This window comes from Moschus berezovskii, chromosome X, assembly GCF_049115385.1.
Source record: "Moschus berezovskii isolate FMDL1 chromosome X, NW_MosBer_1.0, whole genome shotgun sequence".
In the NCBI taxonomy this organism is placed as follows: Eukaryota; Metazoa; Chordata; class Mammalia; order Artiodactyla; family Moschidae; genus Moschus; species Moschus berezovskii.
Genome location: NC_142488.1, coordinates 67,981,439 through 67,987,438, shown reverse-complemented (window position 1 = coordinate 67,987,438; position 6,000 = coordinate 67,981,439).

Below are 6,000 nucleotides of genomic sequence, written 5' to 3'. Positions count from 1 at the left end.
TGGTCACACTCCTATCCCATTCTGAATTCCTGGAAATTCCTACCCCCTCAAGCCTTACAATTTGTGTTCTTCCCTGTTCTCCAAATTAGGACCTTCTTTCCAGTCTTTAAGAGATGCCCTCTCTCTGTGCAATAGCCTCTTTGATTTGACCAGGTAGTTATTCTGTGGTTGTTTGCATTTTTCCAAGTTCTTGGTATTTTTATCTCTATCATTATGTATCCTGAGTTTTTAGTTTCCAAGCTTTCTCTGAGTTGTTGATTTTTAAAATTCTACCTCCCAGGTTTTTTCCTACTCAATGTCAAAATTTTGTCAATGTTCCACTTTCAAAATTAAAGAAAACAATCTAATGGATTTCATTGGTTTTTCATCTCCATATATGATATTGAATTTACTGGAATTTCAAAGTTCAAAGGAACTATGAAGATTATCAAACTTAGCATACTTGTTCAAATTTTAATCTCCCTCAATTCCCCCAATCCCTGTACCCTAACTATGGGCCCCTTTGACTATTCTTAGATTTTGCTGATGTCTTTCTTTCTATAGCTACTGCCTTGGGACCACACAGAACAAAATTGTTGCCACTGCCCTGTGACAACATTTCATCGATCTTAATAAGCTTACCTTTCCATCATTCCACCGAAACCTAACCAATCTGCAGTTTAAAAAACAAAATCCCAGTCCCTTTGACAGTTACATGTTATATTTCAAAACCTGACAACAAACATTCTGGTTGCTTTCCTCAGAATAATTTTACCATTCAATTCAGTTCAGTTCCGTTCACTCGCTCAGTCGTGTCCGACCCTTTGCGACCCCATGAATCACAGCACACCAGGCCTCCCTGTCCATCATCAACCCCTGGAGTTCACGCAAATTCATATTAACATTATATAGCTTCTGTCCACAAAGAGAAAAGTCTTCTGTCTTTGAGTACCATGTTTACTTTACAGGCACTGAGAATATCACCTCTAATATGCTTAAATTTATGCTGACATTTTAGCTTTCAGCATAAATTAATTTAACAATGGGATAAAAAGTTGATATGCTCTGCTTAAATGTCAGGAATTCTTTTCCTGATCTTCTCCCTCTGCCCAGTAGGTTAAATGACTTCGAATTTTTCACCCTGTAGCAGTTTCATCATTGAACTTAGTTTTGTAATTATTTTTTTAATTCTCTCTCTCTCACTAGAGTATAAGTTTCAATAAAGAAAGGGAAAATAATAATGTTTGTCTATATGCAGGTGCCTGGCATATATTCAGTTCAGTTGATTTCAGTCGCTCAGTCGTGTCCGACTCTCCGCGACCCCATGAATCACAGCACGCCAGGCCTCCCTGTCCATCACCAACTCCCGGAGTTCACTCAAACTCACCTCCATCGAGTGGGTGATGCTATCCAGCCATCTCATTCTCTGTTGTCCCCTTCTCCTCCTGCCCGCAATCCCTCCCAGCATCGAGTCTTTTCCAGTGAGTCAACTCGTCGCATGAGGTGGCCAAAGTATTGCAGTTTCAGCTTTAGCATCAGTCCTTCCAATGAACACCCAGGATTGATCTCCTTTAGAATGGACTGGTTGGATCTCCTTGCAGTCCAAGGGACTCTCAAGAGTTTTCTCCAGCACCACAGTTCAAAAGCATCAATTCTTCGGCGATCAGCTTTCTTCACAGTCCAACTCTCACATCCATACATGTCCACGGGAAAAACCATAGCCTTGACTAGATGGACCTTGGTTGGCAAAGTAATGTCTCTGCTTTTTAATACAATATCCAGGTTGGTCATAACCTTCCTTCCAAGGAGTAAGCGTCTTTTAATTTCATGGCTGCAATCAGCATCCGCAGTGATTTTGGAGCCCCAAAAAGTAAAGTCTGACACTGTTTCCACTGTTTCCCCATCTATTTGCCATGAAGTGATGGGATCAGATGTCATGATCTTAGTTTTCTGAATGTTGAGCTTTAAGCCAACTTTTTCACTCTCATCTTTCACTTTCATCAAGAGGTTTTTAGTTCCTCTTCACTTTCTGCCATCAGGGTGGTGTCATCTGCATATCTGAGGTTATTGATATTTCTCCCAGCAATCTTGATTCTAGCTTGTGCTTCTTCCAGCCCACCATTCCTCATGATGTACTCTGCATATAAGTTAGGAATAGACAAAAACTTCCTCAACTTAATAAAGAATATCTTTATTCCACTCACTCTACAGAAAAGTAAAAAATAAAAAAGAAACCCTACAGGTGACATAATGTGCTATAAATGCTTAGTTGCTCAGTCATGTCCAACTCTTTGGGACCACATGAACTGTAGCCAGCTAGGCTCTTCTGTCCATGGAGATTCTCCAGGCAAGAACACCGGAGTGGGTTGCCATGCCCTCCTCCAAGGGATCTTCCCAACCCAGGGATCAACTCAGGTCTCCCGCATTGCAGGTGGATTCTTTACCATCTGAGCCACCAGGTAAGCCCAAGAATACTGGAGTGGGAAGCCTAGCTCTTCTCCAGAGAATCTTCCCAACTCAGGAATTGAACAGGGGTCTCCTGCATTGCAGGTGGATTCTTTACCAGGTGACATCATACTTAATGGTAAAAGGCTGAATGCTTTTCTTCTAAGATCAAGAAGAAGGAGAGGACATCCGCTTTCATCACTCTTATTTGACATAATACTGGAAGTTCTAGCCACTGCAATAAGACAAGGGAAATAAAAGCATACAACTTAGAAGAGAAGAAAATAAAACTGTCTCTAGTTGCAGACATAATTGTCTACAAAGAAAGCCCCAGAGAACCTATGGAACATTTCCGTCACTAACAAGTGAGTTCAGCAAAGTCACAAGATACTAGATCAACACACAAAAAAATGATAATATTCTTATATACTTAACAGTGACCAGGTAGAAACTGCAATTTAAAACACAATACCATTTAAAATCACTCCAAAGAACATTGAATATTTAGATATACCATTTAAAACTCTGTACAGGAGGTTATATGCTGAAAAATTACAAAATGCTGGTTAAAAAAAATCAAAGAATGCCTAAAAATGATCAAAGAATGCCTAAACAAATAAAGCTACCTACCATGTTCATGAATTATAAAACTCAACATTACTATGCTGACATCAGTCCTCTCCAGACTGATCTACAGGCTTAACACAATTCTGTAAAAACTCCAGCAAGGATTTTTGGAGACATAAGAAATCCTATTCTAAAATTTACATGATTTGAGAGAATAGCATTGAACCATACACATTACCATACTTAAAATAGATGACCAATGTAAGTTCAATGCATGAAGAAGGGCACCTAAAGCCATTGCTCTTGGTCAAGCTGGGGAGATAGGGTGGGGAGGAAGGTTGGAGGGAGATTTAGGATGGGGGTAATACATGTATATTTATGGCCAATTCATGCTGTTGCATGGCAAAAAAAACAATCACAATATTGTAAAGCAATTAATCTCCAGTTAAAACAAATAAATTAAAAATATATATTTTTAAAAGAAAATTCACAAGACCTAGAATAGCTGTGGAAAATTCTGAAAGAGATGGGAATACCAGACCACCTGACCTGTCTCTTGAGAAACCTGTATGCAGGTCAGGAAGCAACAGTTAGAACTGGACATGGAACAACAGACTGGTTCCAAATAGGAAAAGGAATATGTCAAGGCTGTATATTGTCACCTTGCTTATTTAACTTATATGCAGAGTACATCCTGAGGAACGGTGGGCTGGAAGAAGCACAAGCTGGAATCAAGATTGCTGGGAGAAATATCAATAACCTCAGATATGCAGATGACACTACCCTTATGGCAGAAAGTGAAGAGGAATTCAAAAGTCTCTTGATGAAAGAGAAAGAGGAGAGTGAAAAGGTTGGCTTGAAGCTCAACATTCAGAAAACAAAGATCATGGCATATAGTCCCATCACTTCATGGGAAATAGATGGAAAAACAGTGGAAACAGTGTCAGACTTTATTTTGGGGGGCTCCAAAATCACTGCAGATGCTGATTGCAGCCATGAAATTAAAAGACGCTTGCTCCTTGGAAGCAAAGTTATGACCAACCTTGATAATATATTAAAAAGCAGAGACATTACTTTGCCAACCAAGGTCCATCTAGTCAAGGCAATGGTTTTTCCCGTGGTCATGTATGGATGTGAGAGTTGGACTGTGAAGAAAGCTGATTGCCGAAGAATTGATGCTTTTGAACTGTGGTGTTGGAGAAGACTCTTGAGAGTCCCTTGTACCGCAAGGAGATCCACCCAGTCCATTCTAAGGGAGGTCGATCCTGGGTGTTCATTGGAAGGACTGATGCTAAAGCTGAAACTCCAATACTTTGGCCACCTCATGCGACGAGTTGACTCACTGGAAAAGACTCTGATGCTAGGAACGGTTGGGGGCGGGAGGAGAAGGGGACGACAGAGAATGAGATGGCTGGATGGCATCACCGACTCTGTGGACATGAGTTTGAGTGAACTGCGGGAGTTGGTGATGGACAGGGAGGCCTGGCGTGCTGTGATTCATGGGGTCACGGAGAGTCAGACACGACTGAGCGACTGAAATGAACTGAACTGAACTGAGAATAGCTGAAACAATAGAGACAAAAAACTGCATAACAAGAAATCACTCTATCTGATATTGTCTTACCATAGGTCTACCGTAATCCAGATAGTATTGTATTGATGGAGGGATAGATACAAAGATCAATGGAACAGAAACAGACCTACACAAATATGTCCAATTAATTTTTGACAGAATTGGACATTTTGGACAGATAGAATTGGTACTGGAGCAGTCGGACATATATGAAGGTAGAAAAGTAAACATTTTAGAAAAAAAGATTTCAAAACAAATCATAGATTTAAATATGCAGAAGGCAATGGCAAGCCACTCCAGTACTCTTGCCTGGAAAATCCCATGGATGGAGGAGCCTGGTGGGCTGTAGTCCATGGAGTCGCTAAGGGTCAGACACGACTGAGCAAATTCACTTTCACTTTTCACCTTCACACATTGGAGAAGGAAATGGCAACCCACTCCAGTGTTCTTTCCTGGAGAATCCCAGGGACGGGGGAGCCTGGTGGGCTTCTGTCTATGGGGTCGCACAGAGTCAGACATGACTGAAGTGACTTAGCAGCAGAAGCATAGATTTAAATATAACACATACAACTATAAAACTTTTAGAAAAATTTGTCAGAGAAAATTTCCAGGGTATGGGGCCAAGCAAATAATTCTTAGAGTTGAAAGCAAAAACACAGTATATAAAAGGAAAATTTGAAAAATTGGATCTCATCAAAATTTAAAACTTTTCCTCTGTGAAAGCTCATGGTAAGAGGATGGAAAGACCAGTATAGACCTGGAGAAAATATTGGGTTGGCAAAAAGATCGTAACATCTTATGGAAAAATCTGAATAAACTTTTTGGCTGCTCCAATATTTGCAAAAGGCATATCTGGCAAACTAATTACAATACATAAAAAATTCTCAAAATTCAACAGCAAAAAAAAAAATAAAAACATAATTAGAAAATAGGCAAAATACATAAAAAATAAAGAGGATATACAGATATACAGATGATAAGTAAACACATGGAAATTTGTTCAGTCACAAGCAAAATTATATTAAAACCAAAGCCATCAGAATGGCAAAGAGGAAATGACACATCAAATGTTGCAAAAATACAGAGAATTTAGATCGTTTGTACATTGATATTGGAAAGGTAAAATTACGCAGCCATCCCGGAAAACAGTTTTCCAGAAAGTTAAACAAGCAAACACTTATCATACAATCCAGCAATTACATTCTTGGGCAATTCCATAAAGATGGAAACTTATATTCACAACAGCCTTATTTGTAATAACCAAATGATGAAAACAGACTACACGCTCTTGATCGTGTGAATGGTTAAACACACTGTGGTACACCCATACTATGGTATAGCAGTCAGCAATAAAAAGGAATGACCTATTGAAAAAGGCAATAACTTTGATGAATCTATAGGGATTAGGCTAAGTTTTAAAAAATGGTATCCCAAAG